The 20,618-nt window shown below is 43.1% G+C and overlaps 1 protein-coding gene across 2 annotated transcripts in view; it reads left to right on the top strand.

Moving 5' to 3' along the window:
• The first annotated feature begins 8,340 nt into the window (after positions 1 to 8,340).
• Positions 8,341 to 20,618, top strand: part of ppp2r3a (protein phosphatase 2, regulatory subunit B'', alpha) — a 52,568-nt gene continuing 40,290 nt past the window's right edge. For both annotated transcript variants that reach the window (XM_069535650.1, XM_069535649.1), the window contains exon 1: positions 8,341 to 8,616. The gene's annotated coding sequence lies outside the window, so the exon portion shown is untranslated. The remainder of the gene's footprint in view (positions 8,617 to 20,618) is intronic.

Here is a 20,618-nt window from a genome sequence, read left to right as displayed (position 1 = left end):
ACAATGATGCATATTATGGTCGAACTGACTCTATGGCTGAACAGCCTCCTGCTGCAGAACTAGTTTGGACAAGTGCCACTCGATGCTTTTAAAGTTTTTTGCAGTCATCTTCGACAGGGGTCAATGTTTTACTCTGAAAAGATCACTTTGATTCATGCACAGATGCCATACATGCTTTCTAAAAATCCTAGGGAAGCTTAAATGTGACGTTAATATGATATATGTGTTTTCGTGTGTGTGTGTGTGTGTGTGTGTGTGTGTACATGTGGTGTAAAGATTGTGCATTAAAATTCCATCTTCCTGCCTCCTCCCTCCCTCCCTCCCTCCTGTGAGTGTGTTCGTCTGGCGTCTCCCCCCAGTCTGTGGTATGGAGGGCAGAGAGAGGGCCCCTCTCTTGTGTCGCTGACTGGAATTACACTTATGGTCATTTAACATGACTAAACGCACGAGGCAGAAGTGGAGGTTTTCTATTTCAGACGGGCCTGTTCTTGTTGATCAGCATCTTTCTTGGCACAGAACTTTTAATGAGCAGATCATTGGGTCGAGTGTGGTAAGAAATCAATGAACAAACCACAAATAACAATAAACACTTTACGAATAGAAAAAAAAATCCCACCTTGAAGTCGCGTCTCTGCATCTGGTTTTCTGATTTTAAAGGGCGCGCAGTTAAAACTGAATTAACCAGGACTTGGATAAAAATAGATTTTACAACATCTTGCTGAGTAGAAATGACAACATACAGACTAATTGCCACAGATGAAAAGACCAAACGTGCACACAGTAGTTTTACCACTTGTGTCTGTTACCGAGCACAGTTTGGCCAATTAGCTCAAGCATGACATTTTCGTCTTCACTCCATTTTAATCTTTTGAATTGGTTTCAGAAGAGATGAAAACTCCTTTTGCACAATTAATGACATCACGTTGATGCAGTCACTGTGCATGTAAAATCAGGAATGTTCTCCTTGAATATGTCAGCGAGGACGAGACCCTTCAACTGGGCAGCTGACAGGGGGGGGGGCTTGACGAGCTCGAGAGCTCGGGGATGAAAAGAGGAGAAAATGAGAAGAGAGGTGAACTTTCATCAGCTGTGCCCAGGTTAAATGTTTTCATTTATTCTTTGAAATGTCCATCACACTCTGAACTGTTGTTCTGACTTATTCAACCTCTTTTCAGGTTGTTACTTTTGGAGAATCACGGAGAACATGGAGAGATCATTTTAACGTCTGCGACTGGAGCTCTGAAGTTTGGCACGATGGGGTCAGATGTGTGGCTCCTTCCCCAGTTGAAACCACAAGAGGATAAAGGGACATTTCAACTTCAATCCAACTGACATGAATTTGAGTCGACCTCAGTTTAGATCCAAATAAAAAAAACGGATCTGGTTGATTTAAATATGGTTTCCTTAGCGGACTGTTGAGCTTTGGTGGAGGTATGACTGACTGGAGTGTTTTTAAACTCTTCTGTTGTCACTTTTACTCTAATAAATCTCTCCACTGCTGCTGGGAAAAGGCTCAAACTTCAGAAACTTGCATTTTCCTTTGCATTAGAATGCAGTGATGTTCACAAAGTCAGGACAACGGACAGAATCTGTGAGGAAACACATATTTATCCAGGTTTGATCAGATCTAATTCAAAATGTTGATTTTAACCAGTTCCTGTTTTATAATCAAATGCTTGACATGTTAAAAATGTTTTAATTGTTCTTTTAAACAAACTTCACAGAGGGACACAGTGTTCAGTGTGACAGGACTCACACACACACACACACACACACACACACACACACACACACACACAGGGTGACAGTGACAATAATGTATTGTGGTATTCAGGAATGTCATGGACAGCGGGTCAGCTCGTATCCTTCAGCTCAAACTCAGACTCTATTTCTGAAATGACAAACAACCTGTTGTTATTTGGTTTTCTGCAAAGCAAGGTGTCACATCTGAGAGAACAGGAACACGCCGGCTCAGATTTGTACGTTTTGAGTGTTGTGCTTTTGTTGATGTGAGACGTTCAAGTACGCAACGCTCTCATTTGGTTGAAGGGTATTTGCTCTGCTGCCGATGAAATTGAATCATCTTATTCTTCATTCTTTATTATTAATCTTTATTACGACACTTACTTCTCTGCTACCACACAACAGACTTTGTCCTCTATAGTCTCGACAGCATTATGGTGTAATGTTGCTAATTTGAACAGTTCATGGGAATGTGAGTATTCTGAGATGGACTGTGAACTTAATTCCTGATTGTTCCACTCCATCTGAATCATACACACAAATGATTCAACCCAAGTGGCCCCAGGTTGTCGCAATTGCTGTTGCACCATGGGCAAAAGCTTCGTTCCCATGTCGGCGAGGAAAAGAGGATGTGAAACAGAGTGATAATGACAATCTCTTGGCCTGAATCCTCACATGATGCTGAGCTATAAACACATTTGTAACTTGGCTTTCATTTCCTTTATTGAGAAGTCGCACTCCCAAAGAAAAAGCCAGTGACGTGCACAGATTCCAGGAAAGGACCGTCATCTGCAGGTTCACACTGTTTTCTTATTGAAATGTATTGACAACCATTGCATGGATTGCTATGAAATTTGGCAAAGAGCTTAGCTTAAAGCTTAAAGCACTGCTCTGATTAAAGATAATTCAATTCAATTCTTAATTAAAATACTTATAATCAACAAGACGTATTATATATTTTGTTGACTTGTGTTTTTCTGTTATCCAAAAATGTTCCAACAATATTCAAACCCAGAGAAATCCCCAATTCTACTGTGTTTTAACGGGACGTTTTGGTTTTGGCCTTTTAATTGTGTCATATCTGTTCTGCTTGTGGCTTTGTCCGTCTGTGCTATAAACTTTCACAGGAGAACCAGGTGACCCAAGATGAATATGAGACACGAAATGGTGGGTGAACTCCCATGATCCCATGCTGCTTAACAACATCATTGTGTAAGTAAGTAAGTGACCCCTAGTGGCCAAGTTACATATTGTATGTTTAAGTGGCGACACACAGAGACGCTAGGAATGGCTAAAGACTGATTTATTCTCCAGAACATATTTAACGCCTTATAGCTGTTTGTTTTTCAAGGATAACTCTATGAGTTAATTGTTAGTCATAATTCACACACCAGCTATTTTTCGAATCTCATTTACTTTCCTGAATGCCCACGCAAAACAGCCCGAAGCATAGACAGCCTCTGACTAATGTAATCTTCTGGAATGAGATAAACCTTTCCTTTAAGTTTATTACGTGTGGAGGAACATTTAAAGTGAAAAGGCATTAATAGTTGTTAGAGGAAAAGTTTTCACATCCTCTCCATCCCCAGTTTTGCTGTTTCTTTCCTCATTCTTTCCATCAAACTCCTCCCCTCCCCTCCCAACCAAATCTTTCCAGCTCCATCTCAGAGCCAGCTCATATCTGGTTGCTGTCAGACTCAAGTTTTCCATCGGTCCCCTGGTGATCCCACCACTGGACTTCAGAAGACAAATTGTATAGACCACGTCCACATGTTGCCGACAACACATAAGTTTCCTCAGTTTTATGCATCCCACAGTTTGGAAAAAACTGCAGGCTGGCAGCCGGCCCAGGCGGAGAGAGGTCAAAGGTCAAGTGTCAGATAGGGACTGATGTGGTCAGCCGCATGCCTCAGCTTTGACCTTTGACCCGGAGATGCAGGAGGACAGTGCTGTACTGTTCTGCTGCTGAGGACAGAAGCACAAAAACACACAAACACACACACGCTCGCACACAACCTCAGAGTCTTTGATGGAAACGGTGGCAAATACAAACAACCACATTAAAGACAATATACACACGAAACATGCAGATGGACACGCTCACGCACACACATGACCTCCCACTTCCTCCCCGACATACTCAGCCGACACCCTGTCCCGCTCCCATGTGCCTCTCCATGGTCTAAATGGGATCCTGATGTTCTGTTAACCAAACCCCCCCATCCCCTACCCCTCGCCCTGCGTCCCCTTCGGCCAGAACCACGGCAGTTAAACGCGATTTTGCACTCCTCCCTTCACCCTCAGCTGCTGCAGAGCAACGCTGACAAGAGGCAGCTGTTGCGGTTGTGAGAGGGTGTGAGTGATGCGGGAGGCAGCGACCAAAGCAGATACATAGATAAATAGGCAGATACTCAGACACATGGCGGGGGGGGGGGTTAAATCCAGCATGTACGTCCACATTACACTGTAAATATGTGAGCTGTTGCAAATTTATTAGCACTCAAGTCTGTGGTTTTTGGTTTGTGGGGATGCTTTTAGCTAATTTGTAATTCGAGTGCTTCAAAGATGTGAGGATGAGAACATATGGACACGAGAGCAGCGGTGCAGGACCGTGAAATGTTGAGGCCGCATGTGTGCACATACGCTGCAGAGCCTGGAGGGAGCACAGCGACAGAGTGTCTTGGTCTGGAGAAGGGAGCCACTTCTGACAGCTGGTATCACGTAGCGCCCTAATAAAACTCTTCCTCTTTTACAAAGATTTCCCTGTGGAGATGAAACCCAAACTAACAAAGATGCAAAGTTCAAGCAGCCTGCTGATAGTGAGCGCACACACACATGCACACACTACACACACACACGTAAACAGGCGACCTCACCTTGTAAAAATGCACATGCAGCCAAGGGTTTTATTGACTTGGGTTTGGTAAGAAGCTCGGCTCTGTCTGCGAGATTAAAACCTGCAAACTGAGCTGTGGTGTGAGAGTTTGAAAGTGAATATGATTGTGTGACCTCGTTGTCCTTGGTTCTATATGTGATGCTGTATTTCTGGCATCTGTTGCTTTCAGCAGAAGCTCAGATCCAGGTTGCATGTCCTTAAGGCAAAGCTTGCATGTGCAATATGCATTTGTGTGTGTGTAGTGTATGCACATTGGTGTGTGAGGTGCTGAGTGGCACTCCCTGTTCCATTTTGTCAGGATGTGTCAGCACCCTCATTGCTTTTCCTTTTTATCCCTCCAGCCTTCTCTCCTCCGACTCTTTTTCACCTCTGTGCTGCAGCTCTCTCCAGCTCAGAGCGGCCTGGTCTTTGAATTTGAGTCAATGTATGTTTCTTTTTTGGGGGAATAAATATGCGACTCCACTCCTCAGGCATTTCTTCTCTCAAAAGGTTGTTTTGACACATCATGAAATAAAGTTAGCCTACCTCTGCTTTTTGGTTTAAATGTGCGATGGTAACAATTAGTTTTAATTTTATGCTCGACGTTAGATACATTTGGGAACTGGACGTTTTCTGTCCGTTCATTTCATCCGTGTGTGAGCATGTCTTCTAAAAGCTTTCGGATAAAGGCCAAATAGACAAAATGGAGCAGTGCCATCTGAAATTGTGGCGCAGTGTCTTCAATAGTTCAAGCGAGATGACCACAGACACGAGGTACTACAGGCTTCTATGTAATGATACTTTAGCATGGCGTAGGGAAGAAGTCTTTCTTAGGTAAGACTTGTTGTTAGAAACTCTTGTCTCTGCACTGCCCTCTAATGCATGAATGGCTGAACAACAATTCCAACGTTGACGACCCAGATATATATATGAGATATGTGTGCAGTTTTTTTGTGGTCATTTCATTTGACGGTAAGCGTGAATTGGGAAGAGAGAGCAGGAAGACATGCAGCAAAGGGCCAGGAGGATTCCTGGTTGAATTCCCTGTGAGGAAAAAGGCCTTAAACCGCTGGTTCAACCAAATCACAAAAATATGTTCTCACTTAGCCCATGAGGAATCACATTTTGGTTTTATTTGATCCAAAGTTTAACACATAGGTCTCAAAGATTTCTGCAGTCAAAGCACTGCAGGGTATTTTGTTTGTAGCCAAATGGAAACATTTTCCAATGTGCCCTGAGCCCACTGATATCTTGCCATTAGCTTGTTTTACCATGCTCGCTAAAATTAGCTGGCTACTCTGAAGAAACATGATTCTGTTTGCAATTTCGGTTATGCATAACCAATAAAAATTATTTCAGTGAAATGAAATTTAAGGTTTCACTTTATTGCTGCTCCTCCCCGGGTGCTCACCGTATCTGGGAACAAAATTAGATACAAGGGTAAAACTGTATTCCGCTCTCTGCTGCCATCGGGGACCAGTTACGCAAGCGGTCTAAAATGTTTGGGCGATTTCTTGTCATCCCTCTGGCTGGTTTCCTAATGCTGGGTGTTACTTGAGTGTTGGTGTTTATTTTTACTCCTCGGGCAGAACAAGGTACCGTCCAGGAGATATGTGGATGCACATGTACACACAAACAGGCCCCTCTTGTCATGTGATGTGGGCCTTGTGATAGTTAATGTTGTTATAGGAGACACATTCCTGCAGGATTTGGAGGGGGATGCTAGGTGTGAGTCGGTGTGTGTGTCTGCGGAGTGTGTGTGTGTGTGTAAAAAGCCGGTGTGCTTTAATTTAAATCCACTGCACATCGTCCATCAGCAGGTCTTACTCTCACTCATCAGCATGGTAACTTCACACCGCCAGCGATGTGACCACAGACCAGATCCCATTTTAGCTGTTTTTCCCCCTCCCGGGTCATCTGCTAAAACTGTGGTTTAAAGTCTATGATCAAGTGGCGCCGGCGTCATCGCCGCCTCTCATAACATCGATGGAGGACACGGAGTCCCACACACCATTTGATAGCAGCGGTCATGCATGTGTAACCAGGGAGGGCTCACGTCTCCATAGGGCAGATTTAGCAAACACAGAAGAGCAGCGTCTTCCACCTGAAGTCATTGTGTGGGTGTTATTTGCAGCCACATGTCCAAGTGAAAAGAAAATCTTATCTTCTACTATCGTAAACTCAAACTGTCTCATGATCTGCAGTCCACGCTGTGGCCGACTACCTGGTCTCCATAGAAACACACATTTCTAGTACAGAGGTCTTGCACTTCACCAAATTATTTGTTTAGTTAAACTACACACGCTGCTGTTTTATCATGTATAATTTATTGATCACTGAAGGAGGCCCAGGGCATAAATCTCACTCAGACTGTGGTTGTTTTATCTTGTTCAGTAATGAACACTTCTTCTGGAGGCTACACTCAAAATTATTCATGGGCCTGGAGAAGCTGCACATTCGAGCTCAGGCCATGAAACAAGATATTCTGTTGTTGATTTAGTGTAAAATTGAAGACAATGTCTATAATGTACATTGAGAGAGAACACAGGGAGCGAGTTGTCATCATTCTTCTTCAGATTCTGAAACTGAAAGAAAGGACATAGGCAGGTGTGAGAGCAGCACATTAACTGACCCCTGAAACGTCCCCCAACTACGAGAACCAGTTGTACGTCCTTCACACCTGTCATTATTCTGGAATACTCAACAGTTTATACCCATGAGTCAGGACCATATGTTTATTCTATTTAAAACGAGGTCGCAAAACAAACTTCTACATTTGGCTGAGTGCAACATTTCACTGAAGCATCCAAAACATTTCACAAAGCAAAACATGTTCCTTCGCCTCTTTAAGATGTTGTGATGCTCAGTAATAATAAGTGGGTGAAGATGTATTCGGGTTAAATTGCAGGAACACAAATGTAAATATATACAAATACGGCTGAAAAGTTCAAATAAATTACTGACAGAAATGTTCAAAATAACCTGAAACCTAAACAATGTTCATATTTGTAAATTTGAGATCATTTTTTAAGCATAAATTCCACAAGCCTCCACTTCTAGCATCTCAAATGTGAATATATGCTGATTTTATTCATTTTCTATGATGCTATGTTCCACAAAAGCATTTTAAAGATGTCACCTTGGGCTTTGGTAAGCTGTAAATGAATTAACCTTTTTTAACATTTTCTTTTCAAGAGAACATTCATCACAAATAATCACTTCTATGTCCTTGCAATTTATACACCACGTTATATAAGTATAGAGTGAATGGCTGATATACAGTATATATATATATCACACAACAAAACGTCGGTAATGATTCTTCTGATGTCGTTGAACCTGTTCGACAAATAAATGGAATCGAGGCTTGATATATTCCATATAACCACACGTGTTATTATAAATAACTATGAATAAACAAGTTTAACCAAAATTATAACTTTTTTAATGTAAAATGTAAATACTGTGTTGATCAAATTGACCCCCCCCCCCCCCACCCCCGTGCAAGTTGGGGCCCCCTGGTTCAGAAGAAGCCTCGATCCGCCCCTGCAGCATCTAAACACATGAGCACAGTTTCACGCTTCAGTGGAAGAATCTGCTTCTGAACATGTGCTCGATGCTTCTTCACGTCCAGGACACACGCGACCTGCGGAGCTGGGACGTAGTGAAGCCCGTCACTCTGCTCCAGCCCCCGCCCCGAAGCTCTGCTCGACGGGAACTCCCCCTGAGTTCCCCCGGTCCTCCTGCTCATTCCCTCCACACACACACACACTCACACTCATACACACACTCACACTCATACACACACTCACACTCACGGTCACACAAACACACACAGGGAGTAAGCTGCATGTTGGAGCATACGTCCGCGCTCTCTCCCCGGTAACAGAGGCTCAACAGCGGCTGTTCAGGCTTCGCAGTCTGCGGCGGAGCTTCGTCGTGACAGAGTTTGGAAGCGGCTGGAGGAGGAAGAGGAGGAGGAGGAGGAGAAAAGAAAGGTAGGAGATGGTGTCTTCTTCTTCTTCTTCTTCCTCTCGTGTTTGGAAACTTTACCGTGAGCTGCTCGTCTTCTCCGCCGGAATTCGTGGGCGCGTCGTGGTCAAACGTCCCCGCGGAGCTGCAGGGTTTTACTGTGATGATGAACCGGGGCGTGCGTGTGCAATGCTTTTCTGCTGCTGCTGCTGCCGTGCATGTATGTGGTGCGTGTGTATGTGCCAGACCAGTCCACATTAGAGGTAGTGGTGTGCGTGTGCGTGCGTGTGTGGTGTTGGTGGTGGTGGGGGGGTCCTCCTCCTGTTGTGTCAAAGGAAGTTTGGAGCAAATCACTGCAGGAAACAACCTCATGTGAGTGAAGTCTGTTTCATCTCTTAGAATAAAGGTTTGTCTTCAAACTCCTCTTGTTAAACTTTAAACTCTCAGTGTATATTTGACTGGATGTAAGATTCTGTCTCATACCTGCCGAAGAAGTCCTACAAGTCGTTTGCTTGGATACTTGGCTTCTTTTTTCCAGTGCACCTTCGGTGCAGGGTCATATCAATGTCTCTAAGTGTCCAATATTTGAGATAAGATAAGATAAGATAATGCTTTATTGGGCCCACAACAGGGACATTTGAAGAGGAAAGTCAAAATATAGACACGAACCAAGTAGTCAAACGCAAACATGCAACATAAACACAAGGAATATCAAATCAATTATTCTTTAATGTCCCATTGGGAGATTTTTCTCTATAAGTGCCACAGCAGCTGCAGAACAGTACATTGTGCAACAACAACAACAGACAACAGAGACATGTAGGACCCAGAATAATAATGACGCTGAATAAAAGGGAGTTGAATATTTCACCTGCCTGAAAAAACACTGAAAGGATAAAATAAGATGAAAAACAAAAACTGGCATTAAAACCAATGACAAAGGGCAAAGGTTATTGAGATACATGGAAAATATATTTAAAATAGAAATAATGAATACAGTGTAAAGAGAATATAAACAGTGAAACAGATGAGCCAATGAATTGCACAGAGGTGAATAGTGCAGTTATTTGACTTTAAAGCAGTTTAACTAAGGCCTGGTGAAATTATTCATGAGGTTTATATGAGACAAAGATTAAAAACACAAGAAACAAGATGAAAAAGTCGACGGAGGTTTTTCTCCAGCCGACACGCACACACGTGTGTTGCCATAGTTTTGCTGCGTGTCTTCTGTGTATGAAGGGGTGTGTGTGTGTGTGTGTGCGTGTCCAGTTGGTGATATCTTGTCAGATCCTGTGAGGTGGGGGTCAGTCACAGGGTCTCCCCTCTGGAATTCTCCTAGAATAGATGTAACTTGCGCGTTCACACACACACACACACACACACATACTTGGAGCAACATCTCCTGTCAGTTCAATGTCTTTTCTGTTAACGACGCCCCGTAATGACCTCCGTCCTTCTGAGCGGTGTAAAAGCTGCTGTAGCCCTGAAATCCTCTTTTATTTCAAAGCTTCACAAACAGCCCGACTATAATAAGTGTGTCACTGTGCTCTTAAGTTGGAACTCTCTCTTCTCTTTGATGCTGACACTAATTTAAGTCTCCTTCCTTCATGCATCTCTCTGTTTCATCATTTCATTCCACTGCCTCCCAGTTAAGCCTCTGACTCTGCAAGTGCATTTATCCCCGTCTGTGTTTTTTTTGCTTTCTGAGCCGAGTTTTGGACATTGCTGCTGATTCAACTCATGACTTCATCGCTATTTATGTTATTTTATGTTATTTTCCGAACGAGACTTCGTCATCTTCCTCTTCCGAGCACAGAGGGCAGAAGGACGCTGTGTCGGTGCAGATAAACCTGGGATATTGGGCAGATTCTTTTTCTCCGTGACCATTCATCCTCTGCTCTCACAGACAGTGTGGAGTGACAGGAATGAGTCAGACAGGACACGTCAGAAGAGCAACAAACCACAATCTCTGGTCGCTCCCCGGGCTTGTTCAGGAGATGTGTCTGGGAGATGATGGATGCTTCAAAGCGAGTGTGTGCGTGAGCGATAGAGAGAGATGGAGTGAGAGAGGAGGAGTGAGAGGATTTCGCCTGCTGTAACTCGAGCCTGGCTGAGCACACTGACTCCTGGAGGAACACAAAGACCTTGTTGCATGAACTGTGGAGAATGTGGAAGTTGTGTGTGTGTGTGTGTTTCAGTGTGAGCGGTAGTGATGCTTCATTCTCTTGACATCTATTCTCAGAATCAAAAAGTATCATCATGATTTCATTTCGCAAACAGTCTACAACCACAGTCTATTCTTAATTCTTACATCAGTATTTTAGATTGTGAGTTGGACAAGATGCCACCCGATAAATTCTGAGTTATTTTGTGTTATACAATAAACAATCAATCAATTAATCGAGACTATAATTGACAAAGTCACTAGAATGGCACTCAGGAGAAGCAAACTTCCGCCAAAGCTTAGAATAAAAGGTTTGTCTTGAAGTGCGATCAGGAAACTTCATCTTGTTGGAGCAAGTCCCCTCATATCCTTCATCTTCAAGTGTGATGGTGGTGATGCTGCTCTGACGTGACGCAGGAAACTGTCTGGTGCAGGTCAAGTTTGTTTGGATACTTGGCATGGAAAGCAGAATTCTCCACTAAAAACTCTCTCAGTAGTTATTCTCTTACCGTGCACTTTTGGCGTAGCTGGCAAACCACACAGCATCATGTCAACGAATCTAAGAACCTGATATTTAAGATAAGATAAGACGAAGGCATCGACTGCAGATCTGGTGACGTGTGACCGACACCACTTTCTGACATTTCACACACAAACAGATCAATTAATTAACTGAGGAAATGAACAGAGAAACTAATTGATAGTGAAAAGTCTCATTAGTTGCCATGTGACATCTCAGGTCAACAATAACAACAGATGGTCGCGACTCAAGTGTCTGTGTGTGTGTGTTTGTGTGTGTGTGTGTCTGTGTGTGTGTGTGTGTGTGTGTGTGTCTGTGTGTGTGTGTGTTTTCTACCTTCCCCTTCAATTTGATCAGAGACTTTTTGTACGTCACAACCTGCGTGTTCCGCTCCTCGTCGCAGACAGACCGATGGAGAAGAAAGCTTTACTGGCGTGAAACATGATGTTAAAGTAGCTCGGGGCCAGACATGTTCTCCACGTGTAAACATATCCAGGAATCTCAACCCACAGGGGGAAAATTAATAAATTCACACTTTAGGAGAGAGAGTGAGAGAGAAGGAAGATGGGTGGGTGGGGGTGTTTTACATTCTTCCCCCAGTGATCATCGCTGGTTGTGGTTTTCCTCTTTGGGATATCAGCCCTCATCATCTAATCTGAGCCAGAGCTGCCGTTCTTCATACAGAAAGAACAGTTCACGAGAAGATGCCGCCTCCTCCTGTCGGTATGAATTTTTTAAATGGCCACTGATACCGAGTTAAATGGCAGGAACATTTTAATAACTGTCTTCCATTTTATTTGAACACCATTAATCTCCCTGTCAAAGACAGAGCTTCTCCTCTCTCTCTCGTCTTCTTTGCGGAGGAGGTCGTTTTATGGTGTTTTTCTTTTTTCAACTTGTCGATTTGCTCTGTGGGCGGACGGGTGGGCGGGCTGGGTGACAGAGTGTGTGCGTCCGTTTTGGAGCAGTGTTGGTGTGAGCTGTGGTTTCTCTCAGTCCCTCACAGATGTGCGTCTTTTCACAGCTGCTTGTTGTTCCCCAGCTTTGTGTGTGTGTGTGTGTGTGTGTGTGCAAAATTAATCTGGGTTTTATGCACTTCTCACATAGGTGTGCAAGGACAGCAAGTGCCTAGCAACAATACCCCATTGGAATAGATTTGTTGGGAGTGTCCTGAGGTAATTTGGCTGTGGTGGTTTAGTTCAGACAGATCTAGGCTGGATCTGTGGGTTGAGTCATGAACTCACAGCATCTTCCCCTCTGTCATATCTCTGCTTTAGAGAAAACGCACAAAATAATGTATTATCTCCATGAGAATAAGACAAACATGACAAATTGATCAGGTTTATATGAGGTGATTGGATTTTTAAATGAGACAAGATTTCAAACTAATATGTTGATTTATGTTTAATTACCTAGATGTCCTGGAGAGTCATTGGTTTGCCTCTTTCTTTATTAGGATCTCCATTAGCATAAGCTTTAGCTATTCTTCCTGGGGTCGTAACACCTCACCCTTTTCTTTCACACAGCTAAGTAATAAATCTTAACAAAAACTCAATCTATCTGTTTATCTTTATTCTGTAGAATTGCAACACTCGTGGGAAATAGCCTGTTTTCACTTTTTTAGTCAAGGGAGCAAAAATACTGAATCTGCGAATGCAGCACCAGCACAGACATGCAGGATTATTTACAATAGGAGCTCAGTCAATAAAACAGTTATGCAATAGCAGCGTGACAGAAGTGTAGTTGGAACTGAAATGGACAGACACACACCTTTTTGGTTAAGTCGGAACAACTCCCTGACTCTGTGTTTAACTCAGCTACTGAGCAAGAGTGTGTGTGTGTGTGTGTGTGTGTGTGTGTGTGTGTGTGTGTGTGTGTGTGTGTGTGTGTGTGTGTGTGTGTGTGTGTGTGTGTGTGTGTGTGTGTGTGTGTGTGTGTGTGTGTGTGTGTGTGTGTTATGTGAGCAGAGTGATAAAAAAACAAAAACAAAAATTCAGAATCCAGTTGAATCCCAAATTTTAATTATGTTTCATTTTTGGCTTTCTTTCATTTGTAATTACGGGCTACATCATACCCACACCCTAACTGTGTGTGTCTGTGTGTGTGTCTGTGTGTGTGTATCTGTTGGTGTATGGGTGTGGTGTGTCAGTAATCAAGCCGGCATTAAACTCTGTACCTCCGACTGCTGTAGGACTTCTCACATTTATGCTTTCTAATTGATTCAGAGTGAGATTTATGTCCCTCTCTGCAGCCACATGTGCCAGCCTGCCCTTCACTGCACAACATTCAACACACAAACACACACATGGACACGCAAATACTTTGAGTTACTCATCACTGCAGCACAAGGCAGTATTGTATGGGTCGTCTTCAGTGCACTTTTAGTGACACAGTCATTCACATTTCCCAGCAGCGTGCTTGTGTGTGTGTGTGTGTGTGTGTGTGTGTGGGTGGGTGGTCGTCTCATATTCCATGTAACGCTGCCGGCTGCTAAAAATGAAGACGTGACAGGGAAAGTGTGAGTCTGATACTAAGAAGTGTGTGTGCATGTGCATGTGTGTGTGTGTGTGTGTGTGTGTGTGTGTGTGTGTGTGTGTGTGTGTGCGTGTGTGTTCTGGTGGACACACACAGGGCGGCATCTCAATAAGCTGAGATAAATGCTCTGCTTGTTTATTGTGGCATTTTGCCATCAGGTGTTAATGTCTGCTAGATATGTTTCTACCTATTTATCACATTAATTAAATAAATGTGATTCATTGAATGTGTCAATTTAGCATTAAATGTTTATTATTTTTTATATATGCTTACTTATGTAATGCTTATACTCTCTAAAAAGCGAATCTACATTGAATAGTAATTTTTATATAATTATTCACTTGTAACCTTCACATCACAAATCTCATTTTGCCATAGAAAAAGCTGTTAAAGTTAATATAACATCAACAGACACAACTACTTTGACCTGAGTTTTAATTTTAGAAGGCAGTCGACTTTCCTCTCACGTTTTCTCTGAATTTTGAAAGCTGAATGAAAACGTAGGAAGTCAGTGATACAGTGAGGAGATACCCGAAAGTTAAGTTGTAAGAAGTTCACCTTTTGTTTTTGCACGCTGTGGTTTGTGGTAAACCATAAAGTGGACGACTCTCCCGGAGGAAAAGGTTGGATTAGGTCGACGACTCGATAGTTGTGGTGGCGGCCTGAAGCTGGTTTGAGGCTTTTCCTTGATATTGATATATGATGACATTTACTTTAACCTTGTAAAAAGTAAAAGTCGTTGGCATCTCATTGAGATAAGTGTCTTACTACAACATTCAAACTCAATAGTTCAAGAGAAATTCCATTTTGTTACAGATTTATTGTCTGAGTCATTCATCTCTATGTATATCTATGTCTATATAAAGTTTATAGGCTCTGCACTTATCACACATTAACAGAAGCAGCTTTATAAAACAGAACTGAGACATGTTTTAAATATGCTTCTCAGGAATTGAAAGAAGGTGTAATTACCGCCCTAATGAGGAAGTTCAACCCCTGTAACTGATAAAGAAATTAACTCTGTAAGATGGGAAGAATAAGACTTTGTGTGACCGGTTGAAGTCGGAGTGAATAGGTGAGTTAATTTGAAAAGAAGAGGTGCAGACATCCTTCTTTGAATTACATTTAGTACAAAAAAGCACATGTTTTCATGTTGCGAGAAGTCGAGGAGCTCACTGGCTGCGAGGATGATTCACAGAATGAGAGCTCGCACAGACATGTTGCAAACAAACCAATGTTTCCTCTTCGCACAGGAACATTTTGATCATGCACAGATACAGTTGTCAAGGAGGAACCAGGACATTTTCAATATGCAGTTGGAGCAATGATTTTACTTTTTAGGAAATATGTATATTGTTGTGTATCTGCTTGTTTTTTTTGCACCCTGTAGTATTTCATTAAGATATGACACTGAAACGGATGTCGTTAACATTTCACTCATCATTTATTAACAGTGCAGTGCCTGTTGTAAACCTGCCTGTTTGGAATGAGCTGTTTGTTTGGCCTGTGGTGATGAACTCTGAAGCTGCACCACCGCTGCTGCACAAAGAGCTGTTCACCTGTTTATTCAAAGTTCGCTGAAGCTCGACTCAGTTCGCAGAACTGTGATCGACAACGTCGCCTACGGTGATGAGGCTGCAGCTGCTGCAGAGGTCGCCTGTTTAAAGTTTAGTATTGAACGTATCACATGTTCAAATCGCACCGAATTTGACACAGCACTTCCTTGCAGCCTGAACATTACACATGCCAAGTATGAAACAGAAAAGATTAAAGATCCTTGAGGTACGTGAGCTACAGACAGACAGACAGAGAGACAGACATGACATGAATAAGTAAATTGTAGTCATGTAAAACCTGTTTCTTCATTTATTAGTGCTCATTGATGTGAATACAATCCAATGTCATGTACGCTGAAACTGAAAATATGTCCAAAGACGTGCGTAATCTTGCTGGGAATCACCTCTGGATGACTTGCGTCCTTTTTAAACATGGGCTAGAAATAAAAATAGCGATAATAATAACTCACTGGGTAGTTGCATGTGGTCGTCAAAATAAAGCCCATAAACAGAGAACTCCCAAAATCTAAAGCAAACCAGTGTCAGGAATCGAACCCTGCCCACAAAGGGCTGATTCATACATGAGTGTGTGGGAGGGGGACTGTGCCTGATGGCCTCGCTCTTCTCACCACCTTCAAGCCGAGCGCTTTGATTCACGGATGTCCCATGGTCCTCTGCTGCTCATTGACTGGCTCCATTGTGGCTGCGCTGATTGGCTGCTTGGGACTGAATGTCACTGCTTCTTGTCCGTGGACACTGGAATTTGTGTGTGTGTGTGTTTGTGTGTGTGTGTGTTTGTGTGCCATGAATTAACAGCTACACATTTAGTGGCTGATAGTGCTCTGTTGTCCACACTGGCACTCTTTATCTAGATTCTACACACACACAGACACACACAAGTGTATATATATCACAACTAAATCTGAACCAGGCATTCCTCCAGTGGCCGGGCACTTGCCAAGGGAGAAAGAGAAAGGATGAAAGAAAGAGAAAGAAGGAACAAACTCACTAACAGTGCCATTCAGAGTCATGGTGGCGTGGTTCTCCTTGGCCCCGGTTTGAGACATGAATGAGTCTGAAGCTAAAAATATTTTATTGCTGCTTGTTACTCCTGCTGCTCTATTCATTACGTCTCTCTTGTGTTTTTCTTGCAGATGAAGCCTGCGCTACGTTAAAGGGATAGTTCACCCAAAAATCAAAATCCACTTATTATCTACTCACCGCTATGATTTTTAGGAGTAAACAGTGTTGCAGCCAAAATCCAATATCTATCTATATATATGTTTTTAGCCATGTTTGAGCCTTAATAGGCTAAAAACATGATGTAAATGAAGCCGTTTCATGCATGGAGGCATTTTAAGAACAGAAGTGAGATGTGTCAGTGTTTGTATTTAACCCTTCCTGTTCTGGGTTGTTATGGGCTGTTTGTTTGGCCTTTGGTGAGAAACATGAAGCTGCGCCACTGCTGCTGCTCAAAAAGCCGTTCACCTGTTTATTCAAAGTTCAGAACTTTATTTACGTTGAGTCCCAGCCGTTGCTGCTACAGACGCTGGTCGTCTGGTTAATTAATATTAGTTAATACTGCACGTCTTAAGTTGCACCAATCGACATTGCACTTCCTCAGGCATTCAGCAACACCAGTGTCAAATTTGAAGCCAACAAGATGAACGATGCTCAATGATATTCGAGCCACAGTTAGACGGACGGATGTTTGAGGAATCAGCAGATTCAGTAAATAGCAAAGACGAGGACGACTTTCAAGAGAGGTCATGAAACAAATCCAGACCTGTGACATCACAAGCAGACAGTCTGGGATGTCCTGGCCTTGCAGTGTCCTGAGCTGTATAACAGACGATCTGACTAGATGACAGAGGCGAAGGGCTGCTGTTTTATTGGTCAGTGTGGGTAGACCATGTGTCTCACTGCCCACCACAAAAAAATGGAGAAATGACGAGATACAGCAGGAGGGAGGAGTAAGGAGACATGAAAGGGAGGCGGCACGGAGACAGAGACTGACGGTAATCCAGCAAAGCTCAGAGACACAGAGAAGTAGAAAGACAGAGATGTGGGTAAATGATTTGATCCAATGCTGAGAATTAGCTTTACCACAGAAATACCTCCAGTGCAGCTTGGGAAATGGGGGGAAGAAACTATTTCAGGCTCCGCTCCTGTTTGTTATGCCAGCCGGCATCTCGGGGCAGAGCGAAGGTTTTTTGCGGGGCTGTAAGTACATTAACATGTGATGTGGGAGGAGGCGGGGAGGTGGAGGGTAGCAGTGTCTCCCAGAGGGGGAAATAATGACCCTATTGCACTAGTGTGCCCTTGTCTTGTTGTTTTATTTAACCCTCCCTCTCTTGGTTTAATCTAAATCCATTCAAGAAGCTTTATTGGCAAGATAAGATCGTCGTGACAGTGCCAAGGCTTAAGTGCATCTCTGCCTCTTTCTGCTTGCACGGAGGAGGACGTAGGTTGGTGGTGAGAGAGGAATGACGGCCTTTATCTCGGTCAGTAAACACAAGCCAAGGGAGTCCCTACATTGTTTATATTGTGTCTTCAACTCCCTCCTCCCATACATACACAGTTAGAGGACAGTGTAACACAATCGCTAACACAGAGACACACAGTACATGTGGATACAGAGGCCTGTGGTGCACACAAATACCCACAAAAAGGTCACATGGATAGAAGACATAGACATACATGTATGCACACAGTCACACACACACACACTTGCAAGCTTTGGTTGGACTGAACCGTGTGTGTGTGTGTGTGTGTGGGTTGTTGGCTGCCAGTATATGGTGAACCGGTCAAATCCCAGCACACTCGAGCTTCCCTCCTGCCTGCCAGTCTGACCACTAGTGTGTGTGTGTGTGTGTGTGTGTGTGTGTGTGTGTGTGTGTGTGTGTGTGTGTGTGTGTGTGTGTGTGTGTGTGTGTGTGTGTGTGTGTGTGTGTGTGTGTGTGTGTGTGTGTGTGCGCGCTCTACAGCACAGCAGAGTTCAGTGCGACTGAATTTACCATAAACCAGGGATAATTCCATTCAAAACCTTCCTCACCAAGTGGTTCTGCTCTGGATCTTTCTGTTGCAGATGCTAATTTGGAAACTTTCTTGACAGTTGTGGAATATTTGACATGACATGCACAGATTTTCTGTGTTTGCAGCTTCTTTCAAAGTCAGACATGCTGAAAAAAACTAATTTCTGCTGCTGTTGCATCTCGATAAATTCTGTCTCCTTGAAATATAACAAATGTGTCATCGTGGCCAGATCATGTTTTCTGTTAAAATGAATCAAAGATGGATCTCTTGTACCTGGAGCACGCGAAGTCGACATGCAGTCCTTGGATGGATGACAAAAATTACGTCACAAGAACCAGAGCGGACCTCGGTAATCTGATGGACGCGGAAACTATGAATTCACCAGTGTGTGCTAGTAGCATCTTAAAGTCACGGAGACATTGTGGCATCAGTTTAACAGCAAAACATTCTTCAGTGACTTGAAACGTGAGGAATGATGTGTTTGTTAAAAACATCCACAATCCAGTGCGACTACCTCCCTGCGACTCAACAGGGCGAATGTAGCACAATTCATTAAACCACTCATTTGTAGTTGCCACAATAAAAAACAATGCAGATGTTAATGTAATTCATAAGAGACACACGTGCCTCAATTGTAGGTCATAACCCGTCTCTCAGTCTCTTTTTCTTTCTGTGCCACCTTCTATTCCCCTCTTTGCCGTCTCCCCCGTTATCTGTCTTCTGCTCGACCAAGTGAACTTAATCCAAATTATCCCTCTGTCTCCACACAGGCTTGTAACAATTTGGGCTTGACTCATCATGTCTGTAGTACAGTGCAGTTTATTACCTTTGGCCCTCGTTAGATACGGCAGCCCACGTTCACAGCGTTTTAATGAGGTCGTCTGGAGTGATGTGAGAGGGCATTAAGTTTAATCTTATGTAACATACGTACATGGCATGAGAGCTAATTAGCAAATGAGGCCTCAGTGGTTGGTATTTGTGGCTCGGAGTTCCTGGGAAGAGGTTTAATGTTGGGTCGCAGGAGCCATAGGCGCAGATTCTGTATATGTATTGACTTGTTCAAACTACCATAAAGACGGAACTACAATGGTGAGGTGTGGGTTTGTGTAGTTTTTATTTTCAGGTTATTATTGGCAAGGGGGTTGGGCATTCAACCGAGCACCCGCTTTCATCTGCGCCCATGAGTGTAGCTGCTGGTTTTGGCTCCTAAACAGAGGATTGAGGGTTTGACGAAGGTATAGACATAAAGTCAATAGGTCACGTTGCTCTTGAGCAGCATGTTGATCTCAAACCAGCTCTTGTGCTGTTGCTGCTTCTCCGACAGCAGCAGACGTGTGTGGGTGTGTTGATATGAGGCGAGAAGCTGTTCACCATGAGCTCAAGTCTTTTCACAACTACACAACAAAGTCCTGTCAGGAAGATGATTTGCTATATATTTTATAATATGCCTTCCACTTTCTATGACTGCTAACGCGACATCCTTGTGGTTTCCACGGTTACAGGCAGGTCTGGATCAGTGGGGATCAGACACCAGACAGATGAGGGTAGCTTCGACTGGTCATTAGAGCAGAGTCGTGCTGAGACCGAAGAAATCCTCAAACAAGGGTCTATTTTTTTTCTTCTGATGGAGGGTTGAGAGACACCAGAGAAGATTTCCCTGTCTGAATTAAAGCAAGGCTACAATTTAGATCAAATCTTCACGATCACGCAAAACATTTTTCCAGCTTTAAGTGGATTTGGTTTAAAATGTGTTTAGTCACCAGCTCTGTTTCTACACAGCCCGCAAATGTCTTGAAGTGTTGTCAGACTCTTTGAAAAACCTGCAGGAAATGTCAAACCTGTTGCTTTTCCACTCTGTATGTATCAGTTTGTGCATCAGCATTTACACATTTAACGTTTTCTTCTTCATTTGGATGAAATGTGGAACATTCTGTGAAAATGATGGACAATAACAACTTGTCTCTTTCCATTTGCCCTGTGGGTTTTTTTCCAGGAACTCTTTTTGTTCGTTTCAGCCCAGTTATTGCCAGTGTGGCATTTTAGCATTTTTTTGTGACGTTTTCAACATTTACCGAACATTTCTTTGGTTGGACGGAAACACAGCTTCTTTTTTTCTTTTCTTCTGGGTCTTAAACATGACTGAGAGGACCACGTGTTAGAGGAGCAGCAATTTCTACTTTTCTGCCCTCACCTCTTCTTTCTTTCCATTTTCCGTAT

The sequence above is a fragment of the Paralichthys olivaceus genome, chromosome 12, assembly GCF_024713975.1.
Source record: "Paralichthys olivaceus isolate ysfri-2021 chromosome 12, ASM2471397v2, whole genome shotgun sequence".
In the NCBI taxonomy this organism is placed as follows: Eukaryota; Metazoa; Chordata; class Actinopteri; order Pleuronectiformes; family Paralichthyidae; genus Paralichthys; species Paralichthys olivaceus.
Note: the sequence above shows the minus strand (reverse complement) of the source record. Positions and strands in the feature narration are given on the sequence as shown.